A 14,652-nucleotide genomic window follows, 5' to 3' on the forward strand; every position below is an offset into this window, starting at 1 on the left:
TATATGATAATGCTGAAGTCTTTGAGAAAAAGGCATGAAGTGTTCCCTAGCATTGCTTAGAAATTGAATTTGTGTTCTTTAATAGCTGTAAATATAAATCCATGCCTTTAAATCAGGAATGTCCCACATTTCTCCGGCTGTTTTCCAGTGATGTGGTATAGTGTTTTTCACCATTCATTTGACCTTTGTATAAAGGCCTGGTGTCTTTGAAGGTAAGAAAAGTGAGAAGAACTTGGAATAGATATCTGACACATCCACTACACTAAGGATTGAAAGCATGATTATCTGTGAGCCACACTAATCTTTTGTTTCTGCAGTTTTCAGGCCACCCACACTCCTTTGCTTAATGTGGGTTAGTAGAAGTAGTCATTAACTTGGGAAGATCAGTGACACAGATTATTCTTATATACACATGTGGCTGAGATGTAAAATTTGTTCTGTAGTTTTCTTCTATCTCACCATGGACATGCTGTATACAAGAGGTTTGATTATAAGAGCATTAAGTCAATAGCTGATGCTGTACATAATAAGAAGTGATGAAGTGTGACGGCAGCATATCTTGTACATTATCATAATAATTTCGGGACACACACTGGCCAGAGAAACATGTTGAGTTGTAAAGCTGCCATCTTTGAGTGAAGAAAAGAGACATAAGAGTGTTTAAGGGTGATTAAGGCATTTGGAGAGCAGTGCATTTGCAGAAACTGAACGATTTGCTCTTCAGCAGAACGACAATGGAGATATACAAGTACAGCAAATGCAGTGGTTGTCACAACTATTCATTTTCATACACTAGGAACATAAGCTGAGCAAAGCTGAAGCAATAAAGGTAGAATCCAAATGCCTCAATGAAAGGAAACAAATTTGGCTGAGGATGTAATTAAACATTATTCTTTGCTTAAGATGTAATGCAGTTTACATGGTCAAAAATTGGAAAGTAACAAAGTAAAAACTGATTGGATTATATTAAAACTACAGGATTTTTACTTAATATACCTCAGTTTTCCTCCTATGAACCTCTACGTGCTTAGAGCAGGTATGAATCTGCATATTCAAAAACTTACAATAAAAAAATTTCACTATTACTATACATTGAATGTCTGTTCATGACTGAAACAAGGAAGTGAATCCTTGCCCACTTGACATGCCAAACACAGGCCAGTTATGGAAGAGCCAACAAGCAGTAAGGATGGCGTATTACCTCGTTTTGACCTTTGCTGTTGTTTTTTCTTCTCATAGAGACTTGCATTTTGACACATGGCTGAATTATACCGTAGCCCCTTCAACATGAATCAACAAGTTTTTGCGCAGTGTTGTCCCAGATTCTTATCTTGTATGTCCCTGCAAGTGATATAATAAAGTCTTAGCAAGAGTGTATTCAAGTAATAAAAGTTTAACAGCCAGAATCAAACTTCATTTGTACTCAGAGAGGACCACAGTGCACATCAATTCTGAGTGTCTTTGAAGTTAACTCCAGGAGTAGCAGCATATGGCTTTTATGCTCTTTACATCAGTGACAGTTAGCTTATGTTTACATTCATGCCAATAAGACCAGAATTTGTTCTTAGTATTCCAAAAGTGAAAATCCCCAGACATCCTAAATATCACTGCTACACAAGCCCCAGAAGGGTTCGTCTCAATAAAACACAGAAGGAAGTTCACAAAATACCAGATTATCCCATACAACCAGTTCAGGCTACAGACATGCTTATCTTTTCAGTGGGAGTTTCTTTACTAAGTGTGAGTTGGTAGACTCAAGTCCTATTTACAGATTAATGAATGGTATTGGGAACACAACATAAATCACTGAGTACTAACTCTCATTCAGATCACTCTCTTTGGGAATCCACTTGTGCTGTTGGACAGTACAGGTGGAAACTATTAGAGAATTTTAATAGGTTCATATGAGTTGAGCTTTCGTTAGATATATATACCCAGAGAGCCTGGGAGCTGGAGTCTGTGCATGAATGAAGCAGGGAATTCCAGGCAGACAGAGTTGATGCTCATAGCTGTCTATGTTTGGGCTACAAGATTACTGTGTATACAGTCATATTTTGGGTCATCTCATCTAACTTGATTTAAAGGAGATCCTCTTGCATAAACTAGATATATGGTCTTCTCTATAGCCAACAAAGAAAAGTATTATCTCTAGTAGTGAATTATGCCATCTAAAAGATGCATTAAGAAGTAATGAATCACATTCAAGGAGTGCCTGTTTTTCTCCACTGTGTACTGTTATGGAGTTACTCAGACTGCTTAGATTGGACAACAGAATTTAAGGCAGTGTTATTCAAATGGAAACTAAAGATACCTTTTTTGTTTTGTGGAAAGAAGAAGGCTGTACTTTTGGAGCAGCCCACATTAATCTCCCCTTTTAGTTTGAAACCTTTTCCCCTTGTTCAGACTCTGCTAAAGAGTCTGTCTCCTTTTTTCCTACAGCCCCCCTTTAGATACCTGGATCTTTTTCTTCACCAGGGTGGACAGCCCCAGCGCAGCCTGTATGACATATTGGACTTTCTACCTTCATTTAAAGGTGACAGAACATCTTAAGATATCTTACAGATGTATATTCTATCAGTTTTCAGAGGAGTTAGCACTGGTGTTTTGGAGGTATCCTGGAATTTTTCTCCCATGCTCTAAGCTGTCTGAAGTTGAACTTATTCTTGTCTGTAAAGCATTTAACTGCATTATTATATCCGTGTCATACGGAAAGCTTAGTTTCTGCCTGTGGGAAAAGACTGAAATGACTGTGTCAAAGGAGACCACGGATTCAAATAACTCATATACAGACAATTATATCTCTAAATTTCTTCCACGTGTCTGTTTATTTTCTTAGTAAAGATTATCTTCTTTTGGCTTTAAGTTTCTCTTTTTGCTCTCTCTTCCCCACCCCCTTCTCCATAGTTATCTGAATTAAAGACAGTGTGTTCTGAAGATTTGGTAGGTTCCTGCTTGTGCTTTCTTTTTCTTTTTTTTTTTTCTTTCCCCCTGTCGTTATTAATGTATGTTGCCTGTGGCATCACCTGTTGCAAACACAGATGAAGGCTAGTACATCGTTATCAGCATATTGAATGAAGAGGGCTTCTTGTAGAACTGTCAATTTGAAGTGCCTGCTTATTTGCATTGTAATAAGGCCTGATGGCAAAAAAACCTCCAGGTCTTTTTTTTTTTTTTGAGTCTTTGAAGAATGTTAATATGGCTGTAATGAATTTCAACTTGTGCATGGTACAAATGCACTTTGTAGAAGACAAAAACTCCATCTACGTCTTTTCAGAGGCTCTCCATGGCTTCACTGAGGTTTGGAACAGATACATGCCACTCAGTTCTGGAATTTTTTAATTATGCTCATTCAGTGAATTGAGATTCATACCAATAAAATGACTAGTGCTGGGAATGGTCATGACATTGAGAAACAGTTTCGGGATTCACCTCTCCTAACTTTAGATACATATGTTGTCCACAAGCGTACCTGAGAAAGTTGTCTGGACTTCTGTTTTGTGAATGAGCTAGGTATTATTCTTCTCCTCTTCTCTTGACAGCAAAAAATTGCACTTTGAAGGTGTCTGACTGAGTCCACTGATTGTGAAAAACCCGGAAAACCAGCTCTGACTTATACGTATGTATTTAAAACAATAGGAGTGATGTGGGATAAACCCCACTTGAACATTGTGGAAACCACAATGAGACTGGCACCTAAATTTTTGCATTTGCTCTCTATATAACCTACAGTATTCACCCTCTGCAGTGGCTGGAACTCTTTTCACCCTACTTTAGGCAAGCCTGATATGGACATCTGTTTTTAAGTGGATCAACAGACTGTAGCCATCACCTGTGGAGATATGGAGATATTGGTTTTACGTGTACATGCAGTCAGATGAATCCCAACCAAGGTGTCTTTGTTTGTCTGTTCTTCTGTCTGCTGAAGCTAGGCAAAGTAGAAAACAGAAAGCTGGGCATCTGATTTCGCTTTTCTATAACTTAAACAAGGTCAGAAAGAAGATGGAGATGAGCCCTGAGGGTGCATGAGGAAAGATTTGAAAGGCAGTTGTCAAAAGTTGCAGCAAACAGAATCCTAGTTGTATTAAAAAAATAGGTCTTTGGTAGTGACATTTGTACTACCAGATTCTCAGAAGATTCCTTGTCACTAATGCTGAAACAGATCACCTAGGGATGCTGAGAAGCTTGATTCTGGAAATAAGCCCTGCTTTGGCTAGGAAGATGAACTACCAACCAGATTTATTCTGTTGTTCTGAATTACAAATCACTATAAAAAGAAATGGAAGGGAAAAGACAGCAGAGATGGTTCAGTACCTGAGTCATAGCTCCATGGAATACTCCACTGGTTCCTTCTGGCTTTCAAGGACAGCTTCCACCTGGGCTTCTTTCAACTACTGAGCTGAGCTGGCATCTATCTGATTAACTGGTACAGCTAAAAATCTTTCTTTTGCCCTCAACAAATTCAGTAATCACTTGATAGCAAGGACTCTATTCCTAAAGCAGACATCTAAAGCAGGTTGAATGGATGCACATTGGGAACTTTCTTAATCTTCCTAAGATAAATAAAACTGGTTATAAAGAGCTGTTACACTGTGCTTCTGTGAGTTTCTCTGGTATCATTGATGCCCTGTACTGTTGCTGCTCAATTGGCCTGTGATTGATAGTATGGAAATTACAGGCTCCAAAGTGCAATTATTCTTAATTCGTTTACTACCTGCTAGATTTATTTTCTGTTTGCACTGTGCAGATGAAACCGGTGTTCTGTGCTGCTGGCTGCTGCCCAGCACAGCCCCTTGGTATGTGAAGGGTTACACAAGATGTGAGCTGGGTCATAAGGCTGCCCTTTATTGTAAGGGCCATGGTAAACTCCATCCACCAAGGTTTAAAGCAGTGCAAACTACTCATGGCCCTGAGAGCTGCTAGTAAGACAAGGGGATGGCTTGTACAGCAGAGGGCTTTAAGTTTATAACTTGCAGTGTCTGTTATTCATGAGTGGCCTACAGAAGGCAGCAACCTCTTTTTCATCTTCTGTTCCTAGCTGTTGCAGAAGAAGCAAAAATGTGGATTTATTTGCCACAGAAAATCAATTTGTTTATCAGGAGATATGAAAAATGGGGACTGTGCCTTGTGTTCTTTGTCTAAATGTCATGATGTGCTGCTGTGGTTTGACCCAGCAGGCAGCTCAGCACCACACAGTTCACTCACCCACCTCCCAGTTGGATAGAGGAGAGAACTGGAAAAAAGGAGGTAAAGCCATGGGTTACAAGCATGTATGCACTTTTAAATTTAGATGACTTCCTCTTAAGGGTCACACCTATAATCAGTCGGCAGATATGATATCCGTGTGCCACAAATAATTAAGTGGGATCTAATCTTGGAGCAAGTACTACTCGAAGGAGTTCTGTAGGGCAGATAAGCAGAATGGACTAAGAGACTGAGATGCAGGCAGTAATAAAAATCTGGCATTTCTTTTCAATTTCAAAATAGTGGTGTTTTATTCATGCAGGTTTGATGACATTTTGATGGAGAGTGACAGTCTGTTAACCTCCCTGGGAATACTTCGCTGCCCACCTCTGACCTACCACTGGGGAGAAGCCAGGGCTTTTGTTCCCCTGACTGATTTTGTGTGCAACTGTAGAGCCTGAGGGAGGGCATCTTTTGCCCTGCTTTGCCATATAAAATCCTTGTAGGAAACAAGGAGCAACCTGTTGTTTTTAGCAGAACACTCCCTCCTACATAAACCCCTCAATAATTAACCAGCAGTATCTTCAAAGGAATGTTTTGTGAAATAAATAAATAAGGAGGAGCAGAAAAACCAAAGTGATAATACTTGTGTTATGATGCAGAAGTGACATGGTAGTAGTCTCAGAACTATTCTTTATCTTTTATGAGCTTGCTGACATTTATGCTGTTCTTAGACTGTCACAGATACTTTGTCACAGTGCACATTTACAACATCTCATTGTTCACATCAGCACCTCCTCTCCACCTTCTCTTCTGCTGGACTTCACCTGGGTCCACAGAGAGAGAGGAGACCCTATTTCCATTCTCTTGACATCGCAGTGGGAGAAAATCAAAGCTGTCTCATTGCATAGCTTGTCTTCCAGTGTCATCACTAAGATTAAAAGTATACCCATGGAAAGTAGTGCTGAGAAAGCATTTTTCCTCCAATTATTTTTGCAAGCACAATTATTTTTTAAGTTTTACTGAACAAAAGAAAATAAATGTCAAGTACTTGAGCTCAGCATGTAAAAGCCACTGCTTCTGAAGCTGCATACAGTGTCAGATAGCTTTGTCAAAATGTTGGATATTTTTTTGTCAGAAAAAGTAGTGAGGCATTGGCACAGGCTGCCCAGGGAGGTGGTGGAGTCACCGGCTCTGGAGGTGTTCAGGAAAAGGGCAGATGTGGCACTGAGGGGTATGGCTAGTGAGCGTAGTTGGAATGGGCGGATGGTTGAACTAGATGATCATAGTGTTTTTTTCCAACCTTAATGATTCTTTGATTCTGTGATTCGTGGTATGACATAACGCGTTGAGCTTCACTCAGCAATGGAGGAGAAAAAGACCCCACAAGTTTGAGAAAAGTTTCTGCTTGAATTGAATGTGTTTTCCATGTCTGTAGCCTTTTGCTCTTTTCTTTCTTAAGAGATTATGCTTTATTTGGGCCAAGAGAAAAAGAATATTTATAATTAGTTTACATATTTGACAAAAGTTGTTGCTTTGACCAGTTTTTCATAGCTTTTGTATCAGAAAATGCAGAGTGCATGGGGCTTTTTTAAGGGAATATTATTTTAATGTGTAAAAATATTCATAGGTTTTATCTTCCAAAGTTTTTGTATCTTCCTGAACTTCCTTATTACTAAAAAAATTTGAAAATTTGTACTCTGAAATACTGAAAATCTTTCAATATATTAAAGATTTTGCAGATTGGTTTATACATCTCCTCTCCGGTTCTAAGCCAAAAGGTTGGAAGTAGACTCCTTTTTCTAGCTGTTTAGGGAAGAAGGTGGTCTAATCAATAGTTATCTGTGGCAGCTTCTTCCCTGAAAAAGAAAAAAGAAACGGGCATTCACAAAATTTTTAATTCTGTTTATCCATGTTCCACTGCAGGCTGACAACTCATCTCTCCTTTACTTTATTGAAAACAAATTTAGAATAAGCAGCAAGGAGTAAGAGCACTTACCTCAAGTCATCCTAAGAACTTTACAATCAGGATTTGAGTTACCTCAAATCACAGAATTGCCTTAAAAAGATTGTGTTACTTAGGATTTAGATGAAAGGTACCTTTCAGTTGTGTTTTGTTTGTGGGTATGTGTCATCTGTTTTGAAATTTTCAGGGACCGAATATGTCACCTTAAGAAGTTTTTCACTGAAAGATTAGTGACCAGCCTAAAAGCACACATCAAATCAGAGCTGGATTTTGTATACGACTCTTTCTTCCCTGCAGGAAAATCTGATTCCTCGCTCTCTCCTTTGGCTGTTAGAAAATATATATGCTTCTGCCTTGTCCTTCTGCTTATGCTTTCCCACTTTAAACAATAAGGTAAAAAATATTCTCATGCAGAACTACAGTGTGCTGCCTCTTGACATCATCAGTTGCCAACTTTCATTACTACTATGCCTGTTCCTTGCCTGGAGCAATATTATTTTAGTGCTATGTTGGAAAAAAAAAAAAGCACAACTATTGTCCTCTAGGAAAATAGAGTCTGCAAGACAAAGTGCACATGTGCATAAGCATGTGGAGATTTCTCGGCAGCTCCTCTGCCTATTGTTTTATCCTTGATCATATCAACAATATTTTCCCCTCAAGCAAACACAGTGTTTTGAAGTGATGTCTTCCTTATCTCCGTGAAAACCTTCAAGACAGGACAATAGACAAAAAGGGATTCATTTCATATCTGAAGGAGTCAAGATATTGATGTGCCACAACTTTTGCTGTCAAATTAAACACAGAGACCATTGCAAATATGTATGCAAGAGACACGGGTCTCACATTTTTCCCTTATTATTGTGAAGAATTTCATTGCCATTGGCTGTATAAAAAGATCCTTTGTTTATATGTAGAGAAAGTGAATGGAGCAGTGAAATGCTCTGTATTGCTATAGTGAGAATAGAATAGAATATACTTAGTTCCAGGAAGAAACATGCAAAAGAAATTGAGTCCAAATTTCAGATTACCTATGCGCTGAACCAAAGTTAAAACATATCATTATCCAAATACCTCATAAACATGGACAAGCACAGTGGTGCTCCAGCCACAGGGTGGGGAAACTGAGTCAGAGGGGATGAGAAACCTGGATAGCTTGGCTTGCTGTTCCTGGACAAAGTGATTGGAATCGTAATGCATGTTGATGGAAAATATTAAAATAAGCCAACCCACTGACTGTCTTCTCTTTGGCACTAGCAGTTGAAAATGTCTAGCTATCCACAGGTTTGGATGGAAAATGGAGCCACGACTACTTTACTATCCACGGTAAAATGCTAGATTCCTTACACCTAGAGCCAGCCTGGCTTAATTCTGGTTTCAAAAGTGAAGTGGAAAGGATCATCAGATTGAATATTGGGAAACATTTCTACTCAGAAAGAGAGGTGAGGTATTGCAATGCGCTGCCCAGGGAGATAGTGGAGTCACTGTCCCTGGAGGTGTTCAAGAAAAGTGTAGATGTTATGCTTAAGAACATGATTTAATGGTTATGGTGGGAATGAATTAATCATTAGACAAGGTGATCTTAGAGGTCTTTTCCAACCTTAATGATTCTATGATCGAAGCATCTAAGTAATATTGTGTAGCAGAACAGAGGAACAGTGTCTAATGGACAACACAGGTGCTATATATTTCTTCCAGGGAGGCTCTCAGGAGTCTCACTCATATTAGCGGTGTTGGCTCTTTCCTGGAGACAAGAACCTGCAGGACATTAGCCTGTAGCTAATCCTTGCAGATAGCCACCAGACACTCAAACTGCAGTGATTAAAAAGCTTATGGTCCTCTCAGCCTGGGGTTACTTCTTCAGTACCACAGTACAGAGTCTGATGTAAGAGCTTAAACAGCTGATTAAGAAATGTTTATGCTAGCATGATTGGGGTGAAACATGAATACCTCCCAGTATGTAGCTTCAGCCTTAGGAGCAATAATCATCAGTTACAGGATAAGTGGATAATCAGCAGTAGTAAGGTCCTAAGCCCTGTAGATATATGCTTCAGGCTACATGATTCAGAGACCTTACTAAGTAGTCATTACATGACCAGGTTTTGCAGTGTGTCATAGCCTACTGTTCTTATTCCCTCAGTTTTCTACTGTAGAATTGCAATGAGCAAACTGATCCAGAATTACTAGCATTAAAACATAGCCACTCTGGTTTTATCTGAGTGAACCACAGATGAAAAATTATTCTATCGTATTGCTTTGTGTTATACAATCTCTTTAGTAAATCACTTTTGAGAAACATTAGTTGAATGAGAGAAACAGAAGCTCCCTAAGCATGTTGTAAAAATCATTGATTCTCTTTGGAAGTGATAGTATATTGCATATTACAATCTGATGTACTTGGAGGTGTACCACAAAAAAAAAAAAAAAAAAAAAAAGTCAAAAGAAAACAATGAAGTTCCTTGGCATATTCACAGACCCTGATGCTTATGTGTCAGAATGATGAATGTTTGGCTACTCCATTTTTAACCCCTGTTTCAGACTACAGAGAAAATATGTACCATGAACTAATAGTAAAGCAACTACTTTCCAGGAAACAGTCAGGAGCTGTCAGAAAGAACATGCTGAACAACAGAAGAATGTTATCTTTTTATCATTTATTTGGAGCTTTGAAACTGGAACTTTCAGCACCCTGGTCAAGTTGATGTTGCCTCCCTCCCCATCCAACATTCATTTTGTTTTCTGAGAACTGTGCATCTGCAGATTTCTCCCCTGGGGTCAGTCTTTCAGAGATATTTCAGTTTCTGTAGTCTAAAAGGTAGATGTTGGCTTTGCAGCTGAAATTCACAGTCAGTACCTTAACCGTTAATAAGTAATTTAGAACTGAAGTTTGAACAATGGAAAAAGGCACGCAGAAAAGTAGCAAAGAAAGGAGCAGATTAGGACAAATAATCAGCCCTTGATTTTCTCTTAAAACTCAACTGATGGAAGAGCTGGTGGTTCTTGCCTTACACTGCAGTCCCACATATTTTATGACTGTATGAGAAAGAAAGAAACGATAGCATCAGCATTCATCTCCAAATATCCCCTATCATCTTCACTTGCTCATTCCCTGGGCTCAGGAAAGTAAATAGGCAGAGGGCAGACTAATCCTGCCAGCCCCCAGGCACTTGGCAGTTTAAAGTACCACAACTCTAGGATTATTGCATACCCAATGGCAGAAATGTAGATACCTTTCTGCAGAGGTCCCTTTGAGTTTCGCACTGGTGATTTTGAGGATCTAAATTTTGTAATTTCACAGAGAAAGTGACAGGTAGTTACAGCAGCCTCCTCCTAGGCATCTGTGTATCTGTACTCCAGTTGCTTGTCAGCAGCTCTTTCTTCATCTGTTTGCAGGAGATGATAGAATCCGTGTGCCAAGAAAGGCCCAGATTATGTCTAACTCTTCTTACAAAGAGACATGTAAATTCAGTTGGTACAATAAAAATAGTAGAAATCATTAATTAGGTCAATTTAAATTAAGTGCTCGCATAGAGAAAGTCGTTTTATTTTAATAAGATAAATCAAATTATAAATCCTGCCACTTTTTTTTTTCTTTTTTTTTTTTCTTTTATTTTTCCAAGAGACATCCTTAAATGGGCCTTTCCTGTTATCAGATGTGTGAAGCAACATTACTGTATGTTTTCACACCTAGTTGATTGCTTAACCATCTGTTCTCTCTGACAATACAGGATATTGGATGGGAGGAAGGGAGGGAAAGAGAAGTAAATGTAAATATTGCTGTGATTGTTTTCTAACCCATGTCTTAATTATTAATCTGAACCATAAATCCCAGGGCGACTCTTATTACAGGAGTATGTATTCTGAAACAAGTGTTATATATAAAACAATCGTCTTATAAATCCTTTTTTTTATGGAATTGCATCACATTCTTCACATCTCCTCTGGATGACTATAAAATGGAGGTGGAGGGAGGAGGATTTTGTAGGCAGAATATTTTGTGCGTTAGATTAAAAACCAGTTACTTAGTAGCTCATTTAAAAGTAATCAAAATTTAGCTCTCTTCATTCTCTGGGAGGACTGTGGGTGTGTTAATCTTTTGGGTTGATAAAATCATTCATTTGAATTTGTCACTTTGGAAAATGACTTCAAATTTTCAGGTTTTTTTTTTTTTAAATGTATTCTCTTTTGTTCAAATGCATTTTCCATAGATAATTTAAAAACATAGAAAATGATAGACATAATTGATATATATATATATAGGTTCCAATTACACATTTTAAATGATATGTTTACCAGACACTGAAACAAGATGCCCAACCTCACAATACTTTTCCCTTGACACTTTCATTTGAAAACAAATCCTGAACTCTATTGTTTTGATAACAATGCCAAGAACAAGCATTCTACCATCCTCTTCTGTTTTATATATCTGTTATAATTATTGACTTAGATGACATGCATAATAATAATAAAAAAAAGAAGTTCTAGCAAATGCACAAAGGATTGTATAAATTCAGAATCTTAGAGACCACATTCAACACAGAGGAGATAAACACCCTTTTAAACAGCCATTGTATACTACGTGGTTACTGCAGAGTTCATGAATACCATTAGTGACCAACCAAACCAAAATCAGAAGTCGAGGAGCATACTGCAGATGGGTTCACCTTCTTTCACCTTAAGCTGTCAGTTTTGTGGGTTTTTTTAATATGTCTTTTGAACTGAAAGCCTGATTTTAAATGCAGCATTGTGTTTTAGGAAGGGATTGTGCTTAGTGAGATTATCTGTCACCTATGTGCGAAAATTTCTAAGCTTGTCTTACATTCCTTTGAGTATTGTGTATGCTTGCAAAATAATGCTTCATAGAGTAACAGCTAGGTCACACTTTCCAGAAAAGCCCTACCACAAGTCTGCTGTTTAAAGATGTAAGTTAGGATTGCAGCCCATCTTATTTTAGATTGATACAATACAAAGAGTTGACGTATCTTGCACAAAGTGTGGTTTCAAGGCAGTTTCTTGCCATCTAAAAGTGGAATCAACCAAGATAGAAATGGATGACAAAGGTAAATTCACTAATGGGTATCCCGTGTGCCATCCTTCTTATTAAAAGACAACAAAATAAATGCTCCTTGCTGATAAGCTAATATTTAAATTGTTCAGTACTCTGTTCTTCAGAAAAGTTCTTCTGTAGATCAAATTTTGTTATTGCTCCTTATAATAGGTAGATGGAAAAATCAAAGACTTTATTTAAATTGCTCTTTTGTTCTATGATGTGAAGCAGTTGTGAGCCGTGGTGCTTGTCATAATTTCCTTTATGACTCCAAGCCCTCAATCTCAAAGTGTAGGAAAAAAAATGAAGGTCACGCTGCTTCTTACACGTGTTGACATGAAGATATGTGCTCTTCATTCAGAAGCAAACTTTCAGATTGAATGCTTAGTTCTTAACCTAAAGCTAGCATACTTTTAATGTCACGATTTCCACAGGCTTTTATTTTTGCAAATAAGGTTGTTGCTGCTTTTCTGTCTGTTACAGTTCATGGAACATAGGGGAGATTTACTTGCTGACTCCCATGAGATGTTAGCACCCAAGGGCTGGTCAGAGTTACCCATTTTGCTTCTTAGGACCCAGAGAACAGAACTCCAAGTGGTGAGTAGAAAGGAGAAGATTTTGCAAAAGAACTGAATTAAGAACACTGAGTTGGGGATAGGTTGATTTCTGGTAAATCACCTTCGTTCTCTGTACCTCTGTAAATTCAGGTTTAAAATAAATATATATTTTTTTAATTAAATTCACAAGAAGCTTAGTTTCTTATTTCGATCTGTGACTGGTGTATGAAATGGTATTTCAAACTGCAAAAAGTCATAACCTGGCAAAAATTTACCTCTTACTCTCCTTCTGCAGAAAGAGAGCAGAAATTATTTTTTCTTATTACTCAGCCCAAACATTTAATGATGCTTTCTTCACTCTCAGTGGCTTTTGCATCTCATAGTATTTCACCAAACATGTAAGGTCTCTGATCTATTTTTTAAGTTGTAAAGATCATGTTAGAGATTAGGAATAGTTTTTCACCCCTAACCTCTAAAGCACCGCTGTCATACAAGAGATAGACTAGTCATACAAAAATGATAGATGTTCCATGTGTTTCCTTGCCTCAGTAGCCTTGTTATTGATGGCGCTTTTTTTTTACCAGAATAGAGATCTTTGTGACAGTACAAGGTATTTTCTTCCTAATGATTTTTTATCTCTTCCTCCCTTCTGGGCAAGCTTCCCTCCTCCAACCACAGCAAGTTTTCTACATTTTTATTGCTTCAAACTAACACCTGGTTCCTTTTTGCACTGGTGTTTTTCCACTCTTCTCTGAGAGGAAAGGAGGATGTATCGTCTTCTGACTCTAGCTATCTTTCTTTAAAAACCAATTATTAGATTTAGATTAAAGTTGTTACATTTAACATTTTGCCTCATCAAAAAAAAAAAAAAAGCTAAATGCAACATATGCAGAAAAAACTTAGTGATACAGCAGTTTCCATAATAGTGTTTTCTCGTTAGAGTTTAGAGATATTTAGTCTTAGACAAATTCTTAAAGCTCTTATACCAGTCAAATAAAGGCAGAGAAGTACTTTTCCTTTCATTTGGAACATATTTCACAGATGTAAAATGTGATCTCTGACATTCATCCAGAAATTTCCCCTCTGTCTTGTCCAAATAGTCGTATTTAGATGTCATCAGACTGTTCCCAGTTCTTCCAGCATCACTAGCCCTCGTAGTAGTGTAGGGAAGAGCATAAATTTCCTGAAAAGAAATCTTCACATTTCTCACTTGATATTATCTAGATAAAAATGACCTTCCAACCTTTGAACTCTCATATGGACCTGGAAATTGTTATTCTTTCTCTTCACTTTTCTTCTGTCTAATGACTGAGATTTGCCATGTAATCCTGACTGCCATTTTTTCAGTTTATTTATCATCTGTTCATCTTAATTTTTATTGTTGTTGATTTCATAAGAGGTTGTTTGCTTGCAAGCTACCTACCCCTCTGATAGATTATTATAAACTTCAGTATGTAATTGATTCATAATCTCCACCATCTTTTAATAAGTCACTTTATCAAGAGTTCTTGATATATAGGGTATCACTCAATGCAAGTATCAAGGTTAGAATGGGGCTCTTCAAATCTAATTACAGGGATAAAAAGCAAGTTGTCAGATAAGATAAAAGACCATCTAGCACAAAAAAGATATATACCCACTTTGGATCCTAAAATGGTAGAATTAAATTCCCATACTCAAATGCTGCTATTACCTATGCTTGTACTACACAGAATTTTGATGAGGACAAGCAAACAAAAGAGATATGAGTTATCCTAGCCAAGACAGCACATAGAGACAAGCTGAAGAGGATAAATCTATTTATGTTCACCCAATACGAATAAGAAAGAGTAAGAGAAAGTGGATAGCATGTCTCTCAGCTCGATAACTCTTGGATGTTTATTTGTGATTTCTTTACTGAA

Source organism: Lagopus muta, chromosome 1, assembly GCF_023343835.1.
Source record: "Lagopus muta isolate bLagMut1 chromosome 1, bLagMut1 primary, whole genome shotgun sequence".
Classification (NCBI taxonomy): domain Eukaryota; kingdom Metazoa; phylum Chordata; class Aves; order Galliformes; family Phasianidae; genus Lagopus; species Lagopus muta.